This window comes from Microcaecilia unicolor, chromosome 3 (assembly GCF_901765095.1).
Source record: "Microcaecilia unicolor chromosome 3, aMicUni1.1, whole genome shotgun sequence".
In the NCBI taxonomy this organism is placed as follows: Eukaryota; Metazoa; Chordata; class Amphibia; order Gymnophiona; family Siphonopidae; genus Microcaecilia; species Microcaecilia unicolor.
The window spans coordinates 35,215,289-35,239,251 of record NC_044033.1 but is presented as its reverse complement, the minus strand read 5'-3'; the positions used below and the strand labels follow the sequence as shown (position 1 = coordinate 35,239,251).

Below are 23,963 nucleotides of genomic sequence, written 5' to 3'. Positions count from 1 at the left end.
ATATTTTCTGTTTTATTCTCCATTCCTTACCTAATACCTAGCATCGTACTTGCATTTTAAATTACTACACCACACTAGGCTGAGGATTTCAATGTTCTGGCCACAATGATGACAAGATCGTTTTCCTGTGTGTAGGAGGATCCCCCAAAATATGCCCTCTGCACCCACAAGGAAGTACATCCTGGAGTCCCTGCTACTAGGCTGAGCTCAGTTTACAAGAAAATTCTTCTAGGTTGAATGGCGGCAACAGCTACGCAATTCTCTGTTTTTCACAGCATGGGAGGCTTCGCTCTGATAATGCACCTACTACTGGTAACCATTTTACTTTACCAAGTGCCAGATTGCAACAAACTCTGCAACTTTGTTTAGATGTTTTATGTGAAATGTAGGGCACGGTATGATGTCATTAATTACCGATAAGACAGTCTTGTCAATGATTGGTGCCTCATGACGTTTGTTAAACTGTGCATCACAAGAACACATGAGCCATACTGGGTCAAAAGAAAGGACCATCAAGCCCAGCATCTTATCTCTTGACAGTGGCTAATCCAGATCACAAATACCTGCAGGATCCCAAAGACTAGATCCATTCCTTGTTGTTCACACCCAGAGATGTGTGGTAACTCCCCCAAGTTATGAATAATGATAGTTTTAAGGTATGGCCTCTACAAACTTATTTAAATTATTTTCAACTCAATTACGCTAATTGCTTTGACTACATCCTCCAGCAACAAAATTCTACAGTTTATCTGAATAATGAGTGCAAAAATATATTCTTTAATTATTTTTTTTTCCATACAGGGTCAGATCAATGGTCCATTCAGCCTAGTATCCTGCTTCCAACAATGGCCAATCCAGGACACAAGTACCTAGCAGAAACCCAATTAGAAGTAACATTCCATGCTACCAATCCCAGGGCAAGTAGTGGCTTCTCCTATGCCCATCTCAAAAGCAGACTATGGACTTTTCCTCCAGAAACCTGTCCAAACCTTTATTTTTAAACCCAGATATGCTAACTGCTGTTACTGCATCCTCCAGTAGCGAGGTCCAGAGCTTAACTATTCTTTGAGTGAAAAAATATTTCCTCCTATTTGTTTTAGACATACTTCCATGTAATTTCATCGAGTGTCCCATGACCTTTGTACTTTTTGAATAAGTAAAAAATGGATTCACTTCTACCCGTTCTACACCACTCAGGATTTTATGGAGCCCAATCATATCCCCTTCCTCAGCTGTCTCTTCTCCAACCTGAAGAGCCCTAACCGTTTTATCCTTTCCTCATACAGGAGGAGTTCCATTCTTTTTGGTGGCTTTTTTTTTTTTTTTACCTTTTCTAATTTTAAATGTGTTATCTACTAGTTTCAACAGAGTAGTACTATTTGAAACATTAAACTAACCATTCCTTATTTACCATTTCTACTCTACTCATAATTTCACAGACTTTGATTGTGTCTCCTTTCATCTTTCTGTACTCCAAGCTGAAGTGCCTTATGGCAGCCGTTTTGCTGCAAAGGAAGGAGGGAAGTTCCGTCATCATCAGCATTTGCTGGACTTGATTAGAAACGGTAAAAATAAATAAAAACCTAAGTATTGGGGATGGCTTTACGAGCAACTGCTGAGGATGGGGGAGACTGAGTATGATCAAGAGTGTTTTGAGATGGAAGAAAGGAGGGGGAAGGAAGAGAGAGAGAGAGTGTGCTGGGAATGGGAAGGGGGGTGGAAACAGAGAAACTGAGTGTGGTCAAGCTAAAGGGGCAGTGGGTGGTGACAGACTCACCAATGGAAGCGTGCAGTGGGGTCTCTGGATAACCGAAGTGCCAGCAGCAACCTGTGTGGGCACCACGTTCTACTACTACAAATCATTTCTATAGCGCTACCAGTCGTACGCAACGCTTCACATTCTCTGGCTATCAGGGGTGCACTTTCTAGGGTGATGTGGTTGGTAAGTGATCTAGAAAAAACTGTCCACTCCGCAGACTTCACTTACCTAGGAACCAAATGGTGAAACTCCTTACCACCCAAAATAAGAAATCGACAGGAATATACTAGATTCCGCAAAATCCTCAAATCGTTCCTATTCAAGCCCTCACAAAGAACGACCATATCTCAAACAATGAATTACTACCTGAACTGGTTATTACTCTAGTTACTAATAACTTTCTCTTTGCTTCATGTACAATTTTTCATTCATAATAGATTTTCTAAATGTTAAACATCCATAGCTCTATCCCAGCATGTTTATGATATTGTATTGTAAAACTGGATTCTTACAACAAATTAATTTCTTATGCATTATTCTTTGTTATGTATACTATACTGTTTATTGTAAGCCACATTGAAGTCAAACTTTGTTTGGGATAATGTGGGATATAAATGTCATAAATAAATAAACAGAGTTTTAAAATTGGCTCTGTATTGTACTGGTAGCCAGTGAAGTTTATGCAAAAATGGTGTGATGTGGTCATGTCGCTTACAACCTTCTATTATGTATTATTCTTTGTTATGTATCCTAAACTGTTTATTGTAAGACACACCGAACTCAAACTTGTTTGGGATAATGTGGGATATAAACGTCACAAATAAACAAACAAACTAGGGCTCACAATTAGGCTGCTAGAAAGGCAGAGCAATGAAAAATAACCTGAAATTAACATCACTATTTTTAACCAATTCTCAAAATCATCTCCCCTTACGTTCCCACCCGAAACCTCTGTTCACAGGACAAATCCCTCCTCTCAGTACCCTTCTCCACCACCGCCAACTCCAGGCTCCGCTCCTTCTGCCTCGCCTCACCCTAATGCTTGGAACAACCTTTCTGAGCCCTTACGCCAAGCCCCCTCCCTGCCCATCTTCAAGTCTTTGCTTAAAGCCCACCTCTTCAATGCTACGTTCAGCACCTAACTCTTACCGTTCAGTAAATCCAGAATGCCCCAATTTGACGGCCCCTTTCGGACTGACTGTTCACTTGTCTTTTAGATTGTAAGCTCATTGAGCAGGGACTGTCCCTCTATGTTAAATTGTACAGCGCTGCGAACCCTAGTAGCGCTTTAGAAATGTTAAGTAGTAGTAATACATCATTAAGCCCCAAATCCTCACATCAAGGTAAAAGATTCACACGTTTTTAGGGCATGCTTGGTCCTGAAACTTACCAATATTTCATCATTGCACTTCAATAAACCCTCTTCAGTCTATCTGAGGGACAAAAGGAAGAGGAGGGCATATGATTCAAGGGTAGGGCATGATGTGGTTTAAAAGTGTAAGATTACACAACAAGAAGAATGCTTTTTTGGGGGAGGGGGGAGAGAGAACATGCAAGACAAGAAAAAAAAAGATTAGGTGGGGATAAAATGTTATAAAGCTTAAGAACTTTTTTTTTTTAATTAAGGGTACCCTGGTAGCAAATAAAACACTGGATTAAAACATTTGAAAATAAAACACACTTGTACATTCAGCACAGCACCAAACATGATTGCTTTTTGAATACAGACCTAAAATTTGGAAAAACAAAATACTGAAACATTCACATTAAAACTTCTCACTTTTTGTCTGGACCTCCTTAGTACAGATAATTTTATCGGAAGGCCTCAAATTTGATTACTCAGTTCCAATTAGTGTGGCAGACAGTCCCTCCGGACTGAGCTGTAATTCTCAAAGGTCTAGCAAATTGATGCAAGGGAGATGTGAGCTCACTTAATGGATACGACAAAAGGTAAGTATTACAAAATATGCCTTTCACCCCTAGTATTTCCTGAAATGCTTGATAACTGGTTTACCTTTAAGCTGAGAGATCAACCCTAAGCAAATCACACTAAACTCTTTCTTCATAGCAATCTTTCAGATGTACTATACCTACCAGGCTTTTAAAAACTTCTTTCTATTGCCTTAAAAAAATATATATTTCACAATGACAGAAAGTTTGGTGTATATAATGCTTTAAAAAATGTAATGCATGCCTTTAAAAAGATATATTTCCTGTAAGTCAGTCACAATGATAGAAAGTTTGGTATATAAAATGTAAAAAAAAAAACCTAAAGCAGAAACAACTTTAGAGTGACACAGGACCTTCTATGGTAATAAAATATGGAGCCCCTTTGATTTCATGTCTCACCCCCTTTTCCACTGCTCTCCCATTTTTTCAAACCTACCCCTTCCCCTCAACTCCTCTCAGAGCCATAAAAGAAGGGAGTAAGCATTTACAGCTGCTGCTAATTCCACCCCCCCCCCCCCCCCCCCCCCCCCCCCCCCGAACCTCCTGCAGCAGACAGGAACACAGCGAGTCACAGAATATTTACATACAGAATGAAGGGGGCAGTAGGAAGGTGCTGCAGCTTTAAAAAACTGTCCTTTCCTTACTCTTACTACACTGTAGAGCAGGGTTGAGCAACTCACACCCACCAATTTTTCATGCAGCTCAAAAGACCATGGGAAATATACACAGAGAATTTCATTAACCAGAGTTTAGGCAATTTTAAATACTGTATTTCACAAATATTCTCAGAATAGCCCCTCTAGCAGTTTGTTTCCATCTTTTTTAGTTAAATTTTTTATTTGTTTAATCACAGGAAGTCTATGAAGTTTTGTGCTTTTCCGGTTCCGGCATTACATAACGTTGCCTGCTGCTAGAAATAGTAACAGTAGATGACAACAGATAAAGACCTCAAGGGTTCATCCAGTCTGCCCATCAGCTGAGACATTATTAATTCATGTTTAAACCAACAACGAACAGGTGGTGGTGGAAGCGTGGAATGGGCTCCCGGTGGAGGTCGTGGAGACAGGGAATGTGTCAGGATTTAAGAAAGGGTGGGACAGGCACGTGGGATTCCTTAGGAAAAGGAGGAGTTAGTGGTTGCTAAGGAAGGGCAGACTGGATGGGCCTTTTGGCCCTCATCTGCCGTCATGTTTCTATGTGGTATGAAATACTGGATCCTGGTCTTTCTTTGCCATTACTTGGACATAGATCATAGAAGTCCACCCAGCACTCTGTCTTTACATTCCAACTACTGGGGTTGCTGTTAATAGTACAGACATTATGTGGCCCTCTGTGTATAAAGACACAGGGCCCAGATGCACAAAGCTTACCTTGCTATTAATGTTTGCTTTAGACTGGTTAACGCTTGCTTTAGACTGGTTCTGGCCAGTCTAAAGCAAACGTTTAGGTAGCAAGTAATGCACAAAGGCGTTTTCCGTGGCTCTAACGTGTGCCGTTAGCAGTCACCGAGAACCCCATGCAGATGTATTACAATGAGCTCATTAGAATACTCATTCGTAATCTAATATGTATTCCAGGGGATGCACAGCTCCAGAGCAGCCCTAATTTAATGAGCAAACTTTATAGCTGCTCTGGAGCAGTCGGAGAGGAGAGAAGCACAAGCAGGAAGCTATAAAGGCTGTCTGCTTGTGCTTCCTATCTCTCACCTCCCGGCGCACCCCCTGAATTTTTTTTTTTATTTCCCTGGTGGTCCAATGGACCACAAACCTCCCCCCCCCCCCCCCCCCCCCCCCCCACACACACATCTTTTCATTATTTCCCTGGTGGACCCTGAACCACTCCTCCCAGTGACCCCAAAACCTTTTTAAAAAATTTTCCCTGGTGCTCCAATGGAACAAACCCCTTCCCCTGCACAGGCACACACCCCTCCCTGTACCTTTACAACAAAGTGGAGGCAGGAGGGCAGGAGCAATGGCTCCTCCCTCAGGCCTGCCCAGAACAAAATGGCGGCACCCAGGCCCTGCCCAGTGTATTCTGGGAAAAAGCTCCTTATATGGTGTTTAGCCCTGCCCAGTGCATCTCAGAATGCACTGAGCAGGGCCTGAGCACTGCCATTTTGTTCCAGGCAGCCCAGAGGCAGGAGCTGTTGTTGCTGCCCTCCTGCCTCCGCCTTGTTGTAAAGGTACAGGGAGGGGCAGGGTGAGGGTGTGTGTGTACACGTAGGGGAAGGGGTTCTGTCCACTGGACCACCATGGAAATTTAAAAAAAAGGTTTGTGGGGTCACGAGAGGTTGCGGGGGGAGGTCATGGTCCACTTGAAAAAAAAAAAAAGATTGGGGTGGACAGGGTCCACTGGACCACCAGGGTAAATTAAAAAAAAGAAACAGTGTGGGATTAGAGAGGTCCAGTGCATCAGAGCGGTCAAATCAATTTGACAGCTCGAACTCGCAAACAGCGAGGATGCACAAAGGGGGATGCTGGAAGTTAGCGATTCACTAAATTTTGTGCATCGGGGCCATAGTTCCCTACTGGAGTGGAAAGAAAATTCTAGAGGAGCGACAGCCTAACGAGCTGGTTGGGGAGATTGGAAAGGCTAACTGGTTGAAAGGAGTGAGAATGGACTGTAGCAAAAGCAGCAGCAGCTGGAGAGAAATGAGCAAAAAGCAGCAAAAGAAAGACAGTCCCAAAGAAATAGAGGAGGAAGGGGTGGGGTGGAAGAAAATTTAGATGGGGGAAAAAAAAAAAGAAGTCGCCAAGCTCCTAAACACTTCTTTTGGCACAGTTTCCTAACTCCTGGTCTTCTATTCAAGAGATATGGGCTAGAGCTGTATCCAGAATATAGCATTAGCCCAACTGAGTCTTCTTGGACAGTGCCAACACGTCCTCCTCCATTAAGGCTTCTGAACTCTGCCCTGCAGCATCCCCAGCTCCTGTCAGAGCCATAAAGCAGGAGGTAGGTCAGGATACTGAATCTGGGATCTCCTTTGAATGCAGAGCTGCTGTATGACCCACAGACCCCGCCCTAAATTTTCTTGCTGAGGAAGCAGGAAGAAGCAGGTGGTAATGTTTTCATCTTGAAAAAGGAAGTGCTAAGTGTTGTCATTAGGACTAGAAGGCACAGATTTGGGGGGGGGGGGGGGGGGGAAGAAGTAGGAGCTCTTAGGCCCCTATCTAAGGCAGAACAGATGAGAGCAAGTCTACTACTCAGTGGCGTAGCCACAGGTGGGCTTGGGTGGGCCAGGGCCCACCCATTTATGGCACAGGCCCACCCAACAGTAGCACATGTTTAGTGGTAACTGGTGGGAATCCCAAGCTTTGCCAGTTGAAGATTTCCCCCTGATGGTAACGAAAATGCTACTCCCCACGACACCTGCACCTGCTCAGTTTTCAGTGCATTCCTGCTGCCAAGGTGGAAAGAAGCGTTTTCCCACCAGCTGAGATTTTTTTTTTTTGGGGGGGGGGGGGGGGGGGGGAGAACACTTGGTGCCCACCCATTTCTTGCCTAGGCCCACCCAAAATCTGTTGTCTGGCTACGCCCCTGCTACTACTACTACTATTTAGCATTTATATAACGCTACAAAGCGTACGTAGCGCTGCACAAACATAGAAGAAAGACAGTCCCTGCTCAAAGAGCTTACAAAGTCCTAGGAAAAATTCTGGGCTCTCCCCTCTCCACATACACACATAAATATATAGGAACTGTGTGTACAACATCAGCACAACTACCCTCCTTGCCTTATTGGCAAACTGAAGTGTGAAAGACAATGACGTTATGGCAAGAGCGATTTTCAATGTAATACACTGGGGAGAACACATTCCTCAGTTCACGACAACCCCTAAATCTTACACATACATTTTCTTTGGAAAAAAAAAAACATCTGCCATAGGACATTTCAACTTAGTCTACTTCAGTTAGCACAGGGACAAAGGGCTCTTTAAAATGATCGCCACGCCCTCTAAGTTCTACAATAATACCATTGTTATACCCAAAGAAGGAACACCTCCCCTCCCTCCATTCCTTTCTCTTGGCCCATCAGTCTAGCACAAGAACCCTTGGGGAGTGGGGGGGGGGGGGGGGGGGAATTATACGGATCTAAATATTCCACTTCTTCTAATGTTAGATAATCAGACCCTTACAAACTGAGCATTTATTATAATCTTTTAGTATATTCCATGTGGCATTGAAACAGATTAATTTCATCAGATGCATAACATCTGGACAAATGCTTATTTTCTCCAAGATGTCTCATTTATACCTCTGTCAGATAGTATAATATTGCTTCAACTACTACAAACCATGAAAACATTTATAACCCAAGTCTCGACACAAAGGTTGCCTTATACACATGACAGAACTGTGCTGCTTACATTGAAAGCTTCAATGCTGTAGGGGCTGTCCCAGTTATGGAGCTTTAAAGCTTGTCCTTATTCAATGCACCCGTTCAGAAGCCAAAATGCTAGGAGCTACACTGGTACACAAAGAGCAAGCATTATTTGTCAGATGGAAGGAATAAACCCATCGCTATGATGAAGATGTAAAATAGATCAGAAATGTTCTCGTCTTTACTGAGGAGGAAAAAAAAAAAAAAGAGAGATGTACTGAAATTCAAAATATGGTGGCAAGTTTTATATACACACAACATTGCAGGGAATTTCAGCCTCTCTTAGTTACATTTTGAAAGCATAATGAACTGTGATACTACGTACTTTTCATTTTGCAACACAAAATTCTTCCTTCCTTCCATCTCAAAAAAGATATAGTGGAATTAGAAAAGGTATAGAGAAGGACGACGAAAATGATAAAGGGGATGGGACAACTTCCCTATGAGGAAAGGCTAAAGCGGCTAGGGCTCTTCAGCTTGGAGAAAAGACAGCTGAGAGGAGATATGATAGAGGTCTATAAAATAATGAGTGGAGTGGAACGGGTAGACGTGAATCGTTTTGTTTACTCTTTCCAAAAATACTAGGACTAGGGGGCATGCGATGAAGCTACAAAGTAGTAAATTTAATACGAGTCGGAGAAAATTTTTCTCCACTCAACGTGTAATTAAACTCTGGAATTCGTTGCCAGAAAATGTGGTAAAGGTGGTTAGCTTAGCGGGGTTTAAAAAAAAGGTCTGGATGGCTTCCTAAAGGAAAAGTCCATAAGCCAGGTATTTGTGACCTGGATTGGCCACTGTTGGAAACAGGATGCTGGGCTTGATGGACCTTTGGTCTGTCCCAGTGTGGCAATACTTATGTACACAACCCCCATTAAATGAAAAAAAAAACAAACAAAACAAAAACAAAACCCCACAGCGGTAGGAGCACTATGCTGAACGAAAGCAAGAATGAATGAAAGACACCTCGGAAAGCAAAGGGTATGGGCCAAACAGACGCGAGTGCTAAGGAAAAGGTGAAATATCTTGGCCTGGGGAGAAAAGGTTATTTGGATGGTCTTATGGACAAGTGGGCTAATCTTCACTTTTAGCAATTCGTGGCTTTTTGGATCTAGTGCATCAAGACATCGATATTTACCTATGGACAACTGGACTAAGCTAATAGCCAGTGAATTTCATAGACATTTGTACACGATGGAACAGGCTATACCCACTGGCCATATGGACTACTGGATGACCATAAGAGGTAGTAACACAGGGTCTCCTATTTATGTAAAATGCATGAGCTGCATAAAAAAATGGTTGTAAACCTGAAGATACTTTTTTTCTCTTGGAGCAAGTCACTTTTTTATGATTAACTTTTATGGACTCCAAACACTGCTCTTTTGGTTTCTATGGTCAGTAGATGGTGCCTGGCTTCTTGCCAGAGCGGTGTCCTATAAAGCTTTTGAAATTGAGTCCAAATTGAAGGAGTAGCCTAATGGTTAGTACAGTGGGCTTTGATCCTGGCAACTTGGGTTTGATTTCCACTGAAGCTCCTCGTGACCTTCGGCAAGTCACTTAACCCTTCCTTGCCCCAGCTACAAAAAAAAAACTACTTAGATTGTGAGCTATGTGAGCAGTCTAGGGACAGAGAAAGTACCTGCATGTAATGTGTACAGAGCTGAATACATCTAGTAGAGCTACAGAAATGATTAGTAGTAGTAGTAATAAATTTGAGTTCACAGTTCTGTGGTGCAGTATCTGCAGGAGACAGCAAACCAACAAATGTGCCCCTACACGTTGTATGCTTAAATGCTCTCTATCTCAAAGAGCTTACAACCCTAGTGCAGAGAGGTAGGATGACAGGGCAGCAAGCAACATGGTTTACTGCAGCGTTTCCTAATCAAGTTCTGGAGGCACACATAACCAGTCTAGTATTTTGTGGATATCCATAATGAATATGCAATAAAAATGAAAAAAAAAATCTGTAAACAAATCTCTCTCATACATATTCATTGTTGCAATCCTAACAACCTAAATGGCTAGATGTTCCTCCTGGAGAAGGCTGGAAAACACTGGTTTAGGGCAGAATATACACGAGAAGTTGATTTTATATAGTAATGTTTCCTAATCCAGTCCTGGAGAAACACGTAACCAGTCTGGGTTTCAAGATGGCCACAATGAACACGAATAAAGAACTATTCATATACTGGGTGTTCAATATATACAAATATAGTTCATGCAGGGTTGGCCCGACCATTCGGTCACCTAAGGCGGGGGCCTCAGATGGCACTCTTCAGGAGCAGCATCTCCCCCTTCGCAGCGTTTACCTCATCAGGTTCCAAACCCAGCAATGATTCCCATACACTACCCTGCCACCGGCACCCACCTCTTCCCTTTACTGCGGCCGCCTCTCTGATTTAACTTTCTGTTTCATCAGAGGATCAGGCAGTTGCAGTAAAAGTAAGAGGTGGGTGCTGGCGGCAGGGCAGCATATGGGAATCGCTGCCAAGTTTGGAATGTAAGGAGAAATTAGGTATGAGCCGACACCCAAGTTGCCGATCTGCAAATCTCCTCCAAGGAAACAGACCTGGACTCTGCCATTGAAGCCGCCTATGCTCTAGTAGAATGAGCCTTCAGCTGGATAGGCGGCACCTTCCCTGCGGCCACATAAGCCGCCGCAATAGTTTCCTTGACCCAACGTGCCACAGTAGGTTTAGATGCCTGCAGACCCCTACGGGGGTCCGCGAACAGCATGAACAGGTGATCCGACTTAAATCGTTGGTCACTTCCAAGTATCTGATGATAACTCGTCTAGCATTCAGGCATCTGAGAGCCTCCTTCAGGCATCACGATACTCCTCTGGATAATCCTCCCTACGGAAGGAGGGTAGACAAAGCTGCTGATTCACATGGCAGCGAGAAACAATCTTGGTCAGGAAGGAAGGCACTGGGTGAATAGACACTCCTGCCTCCGAGAACCGCAGGAACGGCTCTCTATACGAGAGCGCCTGGAGCTCGGAAACCCTCCTGGCTGAAGCGATTGCCACCAAAAAGACCGCTTTCAACGTCAGGTCCTTCAGAGACAGCCGCGATAATGGCTCAAAGGGCGGCTTCTGCAAGGCCCGCAGCACCAGATTGAGATTCCACGTAGGCACTATCGAGTGCAGAGCAGGGCGTAGGTGATTAACCCCTTTGAGAAAACGCACCACATCTGGCTGAGAAGCCAGGGAAGCACCCTTCAGGCGACCCCTGAAGCAAGCTAGAGCCGCTACCTGGACCTTAAGAGAGCTGAGCGACAGGCCTTTCTCCAGACCTTCTTGCAGGGAATGCCAACACTGAAGCAATTGGCACCGTGAAGGGTGACAGGGATCCTGCCTCGCACCATGATACAAAGGTACGCCATACCCTGGCGTATGTAGTAGAAGTAGAGCGCTTCCGTGCTCTCAGCATAGTGGCGATGACCTTGTCCGAGAAGCCCTTCTTCTTCAGCCGCTTCCACTCAAGAGCCAGGCCGTAAGACCAAAGGGGGAGGGATCCTCCATCACCATGGGACCCTGATGTAAGAGGCCCCGCTCTGCTGGAAGCCGCAGAGGACTGTCTACGGAAAGCCGGATCAGGTCCGCATACCAAGGGTGTCTGGGCCAGTCTGGACCCACCAGGACCACCCGGCCGAGAATTCTGCCCAGCATAGGCCAAGGCGGGAACACGTACAGTGTCCCAGTGAACAGCTGCAAGGAAAATCTTTTCTGCTTCAAGATTGTTTTTCTTTTTTTTTCACAGAGCCAGCGGGAGGGGGAGAAAAGGAGGGACTTGGCACCACCAGGTTTGCACTTGCTCACGAAGAGCCCTCAACCCCAGGTACTCAACAAAGCCTAAGTAAATAGGTGTGGAGACCAAGCCAGAGCTGCTGCGTGTGACCACACACCTGCTAGATAGAGAGAATACTGAGGATTTCCTGGTAGCACATGACCACATATAGAGAGGCAAAAGATTGCTCTCTATCTCCACCTGCTGGTAGATGGACACAACCCACCAGTCTATGGATTGATCTGCTTGATGATATGGAAGTGTTGAAAGCAAGAAGGAAGAAAGCTCGACAGAGATCAGTGGCAACATGTAATGCAATTAAAAAGGGCAAAAGTGGAAGGGCTGGATTTACAATAACTAAGACCCATCCATGAGAAAGAAAACAAAAGTGAAATGCTCCAAAATGCAGAATTTAGGTAACTGTGGCAGATTTGGGAGTCAAACTGAAGTGGCCGCGCTTGAACCCAAATGACAGGACAACAGGATCCAGAAAGAACATATAAAAAGAGAAATAAAATAAAAATCTTAGTCAAATAAAAACAAAATGGGCTTGTATACTGTTTTATTTTCTGAGCGTGGCAGGATGTGCCTGCAAGCTTCTTATGCGTTCCTTCCTATTCAGTGTATCAGCACAACCCTATGCTCCTGCAAAATCCCTCTGAATACCTACCATTTCACCTTGAATTTTATTTATTTTTTTGTGCCGTTTAATACACAATTTGCTGTCAGAAGCAGGACCAGGATTACTTTTGGTCTCCCTGCTCCTGTTTTGTCAGGAATCTTAGGGATCCTTTTACAAAGGCACACTAGTGTTTCTAGTGCACGCTTAGCGTGCGCTAAACGCTAGAGACACCCATAGAAATATATGGGTATCTCTAACGTTTAGCGCGTGCAAAAAATGCTAGCGCACCTTTGTAAAAGGACCTCTGAGTAGCCATGAGAGCAGAAGAGATAAAAACCACATGATAAGAAACTGTATCCAGATGATATTCAACATGTTTAATACTAGCTTAAACCAATGATATGCAAGAACAATTCCACATGCAAAGCCAAGCTCAAAACACCTTTGAAGACCGGTAAATCTGAGAACAGGTCACACAGTAATTTTTTTTTAGAACGTTTTATAAGTAAAACTTACAGGAGAAAGCTCTTGAAGATATTTGTAATATTTTGAGATATGTGTTAGAATTAAAAAAAAAAAAAAAAAAAAATTAAAAAAAAGTTTTCCAGGAGGTTTTTGCCAATGATTGGTCCGAGTCAATAAGCTGCTGTGTGGTCCTCTGGTTGGAGTGTATTTGACAGTGTTTGAATGCCACAGCTGATAGCCCTTGACTGCTGAGGCTTTTTTCCTCCAGTAACTTTTACTTATAAAACGTTCTAAAACAATTAGTGTGAAAAGGTGTATTGAGTTCCACAATTATTAGATTTTAATACTAGTTTAGCAATTTAGTTTCTAGTTAATGAAAGTCCACTAACTGGAGTGAGGGAGTCTGGGAAGCTGCCAAAGAACCGATTTAACCCTCAAACTCCAGACTCCTGCCCAGTGGGGAGGTGACACAGGAAAGGCTGAACTGAAAGGACATGGCCTAGGAAATATAAAGGATCACGGAACAGATAGGTCAAGAAACCCCAGAAGGAATAAATGTGGCCCTGCTGCCTATGCCTCCACCACATATGTGCAACTCCCAGACTCTTGTTCAGTTAGGCCAAGATCATCTTGGAACCTTACAGCACTTGGTCTAAGAGCCCGGCCCAAGACCGGCCGGTGGATGTTATCCTGCGAGAGAGTCAAGCAGAGTATACTGTGTTTTGTTTTCTGTTGTCTTTTAGAGACAGTAGTGCAGGCCACAGGATGAAGTTTATGAGTCTAAAGAGCAGAGTTTTGTGTTCATTTTTCCCTACCTGTGAAATGAACAAGGTACCCTCAACCAGCACATTAATAAACTATTTATTTATTTGTTGCATTTGTGCCCCACATTTTCCCACCTATTTACAGGCTCAATGTGGCTTACATAGTACCGTCAAAGGCGTTTGCCCAGTCGGTGGATAACAAATACAAAGTTGTATAGTGATCGTATGAGGTATAAGTGGAGGGTCGGAATGGATGAAGATTACGTAAGTTAATCACTAACTCTGAGATTAATGAATTATTAATTGCAATTTGAAAAAAATTAATCACGTTGCAGTGTCTGTTTCCTCCAAACATCGCTTCTGCACTCTTATGCTCCCAACCCCTGTCCTCGGCATGATCTGGTATCTTACCCCCCTCAACATCAACCCCCCTCCCTGCAAGGTAGCCTCCTGTGGTTTAAAGAAATACGATAGGAGTTTCTACTCACTTTGCTTAGCTCCACCGGTTACCAGTGGAAGCTCGGATAAGTTTTAAAATTTGCTGTTTTGGTTTTAAGCTGATCCAAGGTCTTGCCCCAAGGTACTTATATCCTTTGATCACATTACTACCACCAATTTATAACATCAGGAACTATTTGCACCTATCTTTGCTCTCTTTTAAAGGACTGTCCTCTAAGAAAATGTTCTCAAATTCTTTTATATATCAAGCTCCAAAAATCTGGATTGCTATTATTATTCTTTCTTCTTATATAACTTTTAGTAAATCTCTTAAGGCAGACCTTTTTAGGAAATTTGAGGTTTTAGGTCAGTGAGGGTTATTCATCATGTTATGATTGTTCAGTATTTGTAATCTGCTCCATGCTATTTTTGGTATGAGCGGAATAGAGGAACTGAGTTCGATTCCCACTTCAGGCACAGGCAGCTCCTTGTGACTCTGGGCAAGTCACTTAACCCTCCATTGCCCCATGTAAGCCGCATTGAGCCTGCCATGAGTGGGAAAGCGCGGGGTACAAATGTAACAAAAAAAAAAAAAAACTATCTGGTAATGTAATGTCATGTAAAAACCATACAATCATACAATTCAGTATCAAAATCAATACAAAATCAGTTCCCTCAAAAAAAAAAAAAAAAAAACAGAAAGCAATAACCTAGCAAAATAAACAGACAGAAAAAAGAAAGAAAAAAAAAGCCTCAAAAGAGTGCCAGGTCATTCAAAACCTTCAGAGCTGAAACTTTCATCATGAGCATAAAAACTCTTTCTAAACAACCATCTGTAATGTGTACAATAAAGTCCACTCTTCCAAAAAGAAGTACAAATCTTTGAACACTCTGCTCAAATAGTGGTACTGCTACAAGCCTTCTTCATACTCTTTATCAAGCCAGGTCCTACAACAACAACCAACGGTGGCCAGTGTTTCGCTATGCTGCTTCAGGGTGGTGGCATCTGGGATTCCTAACAGCGCACTCGTGCTGCTCTCACAAGACTCTCCTTGTCAGAGCATCTATTCCCCCGAATCCTTTCATCTTCCATATGCTGAAGAACCTGAGTGACTTGTCATTCTGAGTAGTACTAATTAAATTCCCAGAGGGCTACCTGAAATTGGTCATTATTATGTCAAAGGCATGTTGGCTCAGTTCCCACTTTGACTTACCACTGGTGACTGCTGAAAAAGTCTGCCCGCACACTGGTCGTGACTAAAATATGGCATTCTGACAATCTGTTGTATCAATGCGAAGAAATGCAAAGTGATGCACTTAGGGAGTAGAAATCCACGGGAGACGTATACATTAAGCGGTGAGAGTCTGATACGTACAGAAGGGGAGAAGGAGCTTGGGGTGAGAGTATCTGAGGATCTGAAGGCGACGAAACAGTGTGACAAGGCAGTGGCCTTAGCTAGAAGGTTGCTAGGCTGTATAGAGAGGGGAGTGACCAGCAGAAGAAAGGTGTTGATGCCCCTGTATAAGCTGTTGGTGAGGCCCCGCCTAGAGTATTGTGTTCAGTTTTGGAGGCCGTATCTTGCTAAGGATGTAAAAAGAATTGAAGCAGTGCAAAGAAAAGCTACAAGAATGGTATGGGATTTGTGTTACAAGATGTATGAGAAGAGACTTGCTGATCTGAACATATATACCCTGGAGGAAAGGAGAAACAGGGCTGATATGATACAGACGTTCAAATATTTGAAAGGTATAAATCCGCAAACGAACCTTTTCCGTAGATGGGAAGGCGGTAGAACTAGAGGAAATGAAATGAGATTGAAGGGGGGCAGACTCCTGAAAAATGTCAGGAAGTATTTTTTCACGGAGAGAGTGGTGGATACTTGGAATGCCCTCCCGCGGGAGGTGGTGGAGATGAAAACGGTAACAGAATTCAAAAATGCGTGGGATAAACATAAAGGAATGGATCCTCAGAAGCTTAGCGGAGATTGGGTGGCAGCGCCGGTGGTGGGAGGCGGGGCTAGTGCTGGGCAGACTTCTACGGTCTGTGCCCTGAAAATGGCAGATACAAATCAAGGTCAGGTATACACATAAAGTAGCACATATGAGTTTATCTTGTTGGGCAGACTGGATGGACCATACAGGTCTTTCTCTGTCGTCATCTACTATGTTACTATGGATGGAGTAGGAGGAATTTGCTATCTCTCTCCCTGCTGGAGGTGAGGTATATTCCACCAATCTGTGCTGGTGTACCATGGATGAAGAGGAAAAAGGCATTTTTCACATAAATGGTTAAGGCCATTCTGAATAAACAGTGTGAGTTATCTCAGAAGATCAAATCTACTTTCATTGTTAGATCAGTGTCCTCTTTAGATATCAATTGTGATTATTTTTCTAAATAAATCTAAAGATAATATAACACACGACCTTGTAATGCCGCTACAGCCTTGAAATGTAAAGCGGCTGACAAGAAAAAAAACTGGAGCAGACCTCCAGGATGATTATACATAACTGAACATTATAAAAACAATAATCAGAGGAATTACATAGCATTGCATAACACAAATTTTCTAAATAACTTAAGTTTTGATCTTTTTCCTAAAGTCTAAATAAGAATGATTTGACCTCCCCGCAATCAAAACTATTGGACAATCTCCTCACTATTGCTCAACGGCATATTTTGCAAAACTGGAAAAACGCACAGTTGCTGAATATTCATTTCTGGTGGAATACAGTCCTGCAGCATCAGAGGTTTGAGCTCGCCATGGCTGCGAAAAGTTGGATGATAGCATCTAAGAAAAAAATTTGGTCTATTTTGGACAACTTCCTCCAAACTATTCAGGCTGCACCTTAAACCAGTACAAAGGACTTATTTGTTAAACACCTGGATGCTTTCCCCTCCTTTTTTCTCTTCTTTCCTTTTCCACCTGTTGTGTTTCTTGCTTCCTATGTTTTTCCATCATTGTTTTCCTGTTATTTGTATTCTTGGAAATTAATAAAATATTTGGAAATATTAAAAAAAAAAAAAAAAAAAGAATGAGTAGTAAGGAGGAGAAGAACCAAAATATCCTTCCAAATTTTGGCAAATTGACATGCCCAAGAGAGTTCCAACAACTTTAGCTACTTTTTATCTTTTGGCGAGGACACGTAAATATTAGAACTATGCAGTGGCGTAGCCAAGGGTGGGCCTGGGTGGGCCCATGCCCACCCACTTTGGGCTCAGACCCACCCAGTAACAGCACACCTATGATGTGGCTGGCAGGGATTCCCAAGCCCCACCAGCCAAAAACTTCAAGCAACTGTCCCTCCTGCATACAGTACCTTGTAAATAGCAGATCTTCGGTTGCAGCGAGCAGCGACTGATACATACTATTCGCACTGGCCCCACAGCCTTCTCTCTGATGTATTCCTGCCTATGTGGAAACAGGAAGTTGCATCAGAGGGAAGACTGTGGGGCCAACATGAACAGTGTGTATTAGTTGCTGCTCGCTGCCAGTGAAAATCTGCTATTTAAAAGGTATTCAGGGGAGGGGGATGTATAAAAGATCATATGGCATGCAGGCGAGAGAGGGAGAGACCAAATCATTGTTGGACAGGGCGGAGTTCTTCTGCCCACCTATCTTGGGCCCAGGCCCACCCAAAATTGGGTGTCTGGCTATGCCCCTGGAACTATGTAGCCTATAATTTCTAACTGACTTGGCTAAAACCACATGTTGGTATAGCTAGAAAGGTGCTAGACTATATAGTATTGTGTAGAAAAAACAAGCCAGCTTGAAAAGAATGCTCGCTTCCACAGGCAGCCAATTAGATAAAGTACTGAAATATCCTATTGTATTTTCCCCAATAAGAAAATGAGGTGAACAGTGTTTTGAATAGCTTGTAATTTTTTTTAGTTGTTGCCAAGAACATCCCAAGTAGCAGATGTTACAGTAGTCCAACTGCGTTAAAAACAATGCTTGGACTAATAATTACAGCAGAAGCTTAATACTGTACCTGGCACTCAGATTTTGACACAGTTTTTGAGGTTAAACTGGATCATTTTGCTCCTGTAAACAAAAATGATGCGATTAAGGTTCTGTCACAAATGAGAAAGTTACTGTTCTCTCGATTCATGCTCATAATTATCTTCTCCTGAACTAAAAAAAAAGCGGGCAACTGGTTCAACCAATATCTAAAATCAAATCAATGAAGACAGATATGACCTGAACACCTCGCAGCCAATTTTGAAGCTCCCAGTTTCTAAGAAAAGTGGAATAGGGTTCTCACACCATTACAATAATATTTCGATGGACTTGAGTGTCAATTATTACCTAAATCAATGTTGATATTCCTTGTTACAAATTTTATTTTTATGATGCTTTACCAATCAAGATGTTTCTTGTATAAATTTGATTAAACTGAATAAATAAATTAAAAAAAAAACAATAATATTTCGATGGACATGAGATTCTAGATGAATATCAATCAGTATGGTTTTTGAAGCTATTTCTATACACCACTTTGGGTGAATTTCTTTAAAAAGGCAGTAAATAAATTCTAACAAATATTACAGTACTGAGAACTGTCACCTGCACTGGATTGTATCCATTTTCAATAAGATTAGGACTTGCTCACACCTTTTTCAGTAGAAATAGAAATATGATACACTATTAATTGCACTTTTAGATATCTCACCTGCTTTTGATATGGTCAAATCAACTGATTCTGTTTTACTGGCTTGAAGTAATTGGGCTAGGCCCACACATTTCCTGGTTTAAAGTTTTATTTGAAGTGGTTGGTGATTTCAAGTACAAATGAGCTGATTTGTTCAGATTAGAACTGTTCTTAAATATGCCATAAGACTCAGGCTTACCCAATACCTTGTTTTACGTTAATATACAAGCAATTTCCTCTCTTTTATAGTCGCTGTGGGGGGAAGGGTGCAGTATTGGGTATACAGAGATAATATTCAGTCCCCCCCCCCCCCCCAACAAATATGAATATTAATCAGCTTTGATAACTTGCAGTTCGGTGTGTCAAGTGAAAATGTGAATAAAAAAAAGATGATATATGGTTTTGTTTTTCCTGTGCCAAGAGCATCCAATAGTGCTGGATTTTAACAATTACTCGATTGTGGTTTAATCTGGGGAAGAAACATCGCTCGCCATGCTCGGGCCGGCTCCTACGCCAATACAGCACGATTTACAGAGTCCTGCTGCTGATTTGCGCTTGCCACAAGTGGAACAGCGCTTTACATTGTCCGCAGCCATCGCCAAAAAACGGCGGTAAATCCAAAATGGCATTTTCACGCCAAAATCGCCCCGATCGTGGGCCCACCCCGGAGGAGTTGGAAAACACTCTTACCTCAAAGGATCTAGTGTACAACTACGATCCTGCTGAAAATCAGGTAAAAAAAACCCCTCTGTTCCAGCGTCTCTGCGTTTAAAAACACGACGCGACTTTTTTTTTTTTTTTTAAGCTGTGAGGAAAGCAGAGGTATTGAAGACTCCAGAGGCTCAGATGAGTGGGAAAGGCAGGGAAAGGGCGAACCTATATGCCTGCATCCACTGTTGGTGGGTAAGGACAGGGAAAACAAGGCAATATGTCCACATCCACAGAGGTATGGGTAAGGCAGGGAAAGGGCTAACCTATGTGCCTTTAAAGTGAAGCTGCTATAGCCTCCAACACCCCGGTTAACAACTGGCAAGCCAGGAACCACCTCCCGGCAGATTTTTCTGGAGCTCGAACAAGCTGCAGCCACCCTGCTAAGGGAGATAGAGAATACTGAAGAGGCAGTGGAGCTAGCTGGCCAAGAGGGCACTGAGAAAGTTTGAGTGCTCTCTATCTCCCCTGCTGGTTGATGGACATAACCCATACGTAATGGCTTCATCTGCTTGATGACAAGGAAAGAAAGCTGATTTGGCCAAAGATGTAATAATTTTTAAATCTATTACACCAGATGCAATGGCTGCTTCTTCAGAAATAATTTTAAAATGACTGTTCAGGTTATGGCATACATTTACTAAGATGCATAAGCATACGGTGCTTACTGCAGATTAAAATACCTTACCGTGGGGCACACTCAGAGATCCTGCGGTAATTCTGGCATCTGCGCGCGCTTCCTGTTATGTTCACAAAAATAGATCCTATTTTTTTAGCACTGGAGCAGGGCTCAGAGTTGGCTATATCGTCACATGCTAACTGATTAGGGCGTGAACCCTTATCGCCTACCGGCCATTTTACCCTTATGGGAAAAATGGCCTTAGTGCATGGGAATGACCCACGTAAGCACAAGACCAGTTTTTACTAAAATTTGGTAAAAGGGCCCCTATATAAAGTCCTATTATTAGATTTCAATTTACTGCTTCCAAGTTTACCTCATTTATGTTTATATTTGGTCATTTTGCTATTGTTATGCTGTTAACAAAACTATGCTTGATGTTAAACTGTACCTGCCTCTTCATAAAGACGGTTAATAAATAATCACAGTAGACTACTGCAATTCTGTTTTGGGGCAGACTAAGCTCCCTGCAATTACTCCAAAATGCTGCTGTGCAAGTTATTACTGGTATCCCTTCTTGAAAACATATGCCAGTTAACATCACTAAGCTTATTGGGAGAATCAAGTTTTAAATGCTTATGATTATTTTTAAAGGATTAAGACTGGGAGGGCCACTTTTGGAAGACTCTACAAGAGTATCATCTTGTAGCCTTTGCTGTCAAAGCAAGGCTCTTTTGTTGGTATTCACATCAAAATGTTCCATTTGGTGGAAACACATGTCGCAGAATTTTCAGTCACTGGTATAGCTCTCCAGAATGAGTTTGTACTTGATTTTCAATTTGAACCCCTATTATTTAACATTTAAAGAGAAAGCAAATTTGCTTGAAAAAAAGCATTTGCTCATGTATACTGGATAGAAATTGTTTCGACGCAAACTTCTGTGTATGTGTTATTTTAGACATTTATATTTTGTATGTTATTCTGTTATGATAATGCAATGTTTATGTTTTGTAACCCATTGATAAGTTATTTGGATTAAAAGGGCTAGAAATAGTTGTAAATAAACGTGTATACAGTTACACATCCGTGTCAACTACATCTTTTTACCATGGGTTTATGTTTGTGTTTTAGGCTTTTTGGTTCATTTATCATGTTCTCTGCCTATGCTTCTAACAGGACCCCTGGCTAATAGCTTTCAATTCTGTGCCCTGTGGGAAGAAGAGGGCTTTAGGAAGAGAAAGCATAGAAAGTCTACAGTTGTTAATTAATAAAACTCTGCCCTTTGCCACCCCTAGTGATTAGAGATGGGAATGTTTAATAAAAAGAAAAATGATGTCTTGTCTGATCATTTTCATTCCTTTAATCCTAACCAGACCAGTCCAGAACGAATGAGTTCTGCCCATTTACCAGCAGATGGACACAGAAAAAATGCAGACCCAACAGCTTTGCCCTTTAAGGGTATTGTGCAGCCTGGAATGTTCAGTATTTTGAATAGCCAAACAATGGTGCTCATAAGATATATAGGTGACAATCGTGAAAGACTAAAGCCAACGTGCCACCAAGGCTATAATGTTAACATTATAGAATGAAGCAGAGCCTCATACTTAACTGACATACAGGTATTTCATCGAGTCAGATAATGTAATGCATCCATGTGAAAGAAATGAAAAGCAGAAGCTACTTCCTGTAAGAAGAAAACATTTAAGGAAAACCAGACAGGGAGGGCTTCTGGACTAGTCTGGTACGATTAAAGGAAAGAAAATTATCAGGTGTAAGATAACATTTTTCCTTCCTTTTCATCCATACCACACCAGTTCAGAGTGAATGAGATATAGAAAAGAAGTGTCCCAATTACGATGGGACAAAAAGAAAAACAAAATAGAGAAGGCGTGAACTGCAGCATTAGCAAATGGGAGTTCTGAAGGTAACCATCTAAGAGTAAGCCTACTTTATGAAAACGCCAAAAGTATTGATGAAGCCATCATCTAAGATAATGAAAATGGCAAATGGCTAAAGCAGGAATTATTGTCATTAAATGTGTTTTACAGCCAGAAGGCATGAACCAATGCACAAAGAGATGAGATACAGAGGAAACCAGAAAGAGGCCTTAAGCCCAGAATAACTAGCAAGGCTCTAGCTCAGTGGTTCCCAAACCTGGTCCTGCAGGCACCCCAACCAACCAGGTTTTCGGGATATCCACAATGAATATTCACAAGAGAGATCTGAATGCAGTGAAGGCAGTGCATGAAAATCTCTCATATGAATATTCACCCATATGAAAACTCAGCAGGTTGTAGAAGCAAGTGTCAACCTTGGAACTGATGAGTAAATCACACTGCAGCCAAACCAAAGAGCAACAAAAGAAAATGTTGCTAAAAGGACACAGGGAAGTCCACAAGACAGACATGCCGGAATATGCCACAGGCAAGAAATAACTGCATCCTCTGTTTTTTGGATCTGATCTAACGGAACCAAAAAAAAGAGAGGAGGCATATCCCACCGAGTGGTAGAACTGAAGAACACAGGAAAACCCCATAAATAAGCAACAACCCTACAGTGTAAAACAAGAGGTTGGGCCAATAGTGAGTACAGGAGAAAGTTGGAACTACACAGTAGAGGCAGATGCTGTCTTATCTTAGTTAAAGAAGATGCTCTCAAAAGAAGCAGATTAAGGACGTTGGTCCTGTACAAAAGACAAAGGAGTCAAAAATGCGTACAAAAAGATGAGATGTTCCTGTACAGCCAAACAGGAGGTAGCAGTGAGGGAAGCCAAGTGTGCCGTCAGTATGGCTCACTTGGGTTGCCATTGTGCACCCTCGGAGGCTACTACCATTGCACCACCCCTGTGGAAGTGGCACCACACAGAAAAAGTGGAACCCGTGTAGCCCAGGAAGACACTGACACGGCGCAAGGAAAGTGAAGGCTTGCACTGAACTGCATAACAACTGCTGTCTTAGAGCACTACAAGTTGTAACTGGCATTATGCTGCATATAATGGTGTTGGTACTATTCAGCATTCACGGATACTGCCACCATGTAGCATAAAAGAACACTGTACCACGTAGTTTCTAAGGATGCCGCCTGCCAGCTCACAGCCTAAGCATGCAACCACTACGCAGAATGCTATCCCTAAAGCAGCCTATAACACCATGCAAGGATGAGCCCACCATGAAATCGATATGGTAGCACACTATGGAGCCTAAAAGAATAGCTGCCACTAAACTCCAAAAAAGCTAGAAGCCTCTAAAACAACCTATAAGGAGGCTATCCCCGCTCAGCATAAAGAACGGAGCCAGCATCCAGCCTGAAAGATGACTGAGCCTATGCAGCTTAAAAGAAAGCTGACATTGTGCATCTGAGGAAGTTGGATTATTACAGCAATGCTGTATAGCTAAATGTCTTAGGAGACAGACACCACAGGCAGCCCAAGCGGATGATGCCTGTATGGGATCTCTTAAATGTGAGCTACAAGCCCACATAGCACAACATAGTCCCATAGCATTAGCCAAAGGCAGTGAGACAAACTCAAGAGTATCTAAACCTCTGTGTAGCAGTTCAGCCGGAAGCCCTAAGAACGATGTTAATACTACATCAAAACAGCACAAAACTGGACCAAAGACTGCAGGAGAAGGAACAGTTGCTATTGCACAACACAAAAGGGCTTAGCATAGCTGTCACAGAGAAAATCAGGAAATGTAGCTGAGCACCACTGGCTAACAAAAAGGCAGGGAAAAATATACAAAGCCAAAATAGCGCAAAAGAGTGGGAACTATCAGGTGACCAAAAAAAAGGAGGTAAAAACCCTCACGATAATGTGAG

The 23,963-nt window shown here is 42.5% G+C and overlaps 1 protein-coding gene across 1 annotated transcript in view; it reads right to left on the bottom strand.

Annotated features, from left to right (window-relative positions):
- The window catches only part of FOXN2 (forkhead box N2), a 146,259-nt gene that overhangs the window by 111,993 nt on the left and 10,303 nt on the right, over window positions 1–23,963 (bottom strand). The window contains exon 2 of the mRNA XM_030195829.1: window positions 18,158–18,210. The gene's annotated coding sequence lies outside the window, so the exon portion shown is untranslated. The remainder of the gene's footprint in view (window positions 1–18,157; window positions 18,211–23,963) is intronic.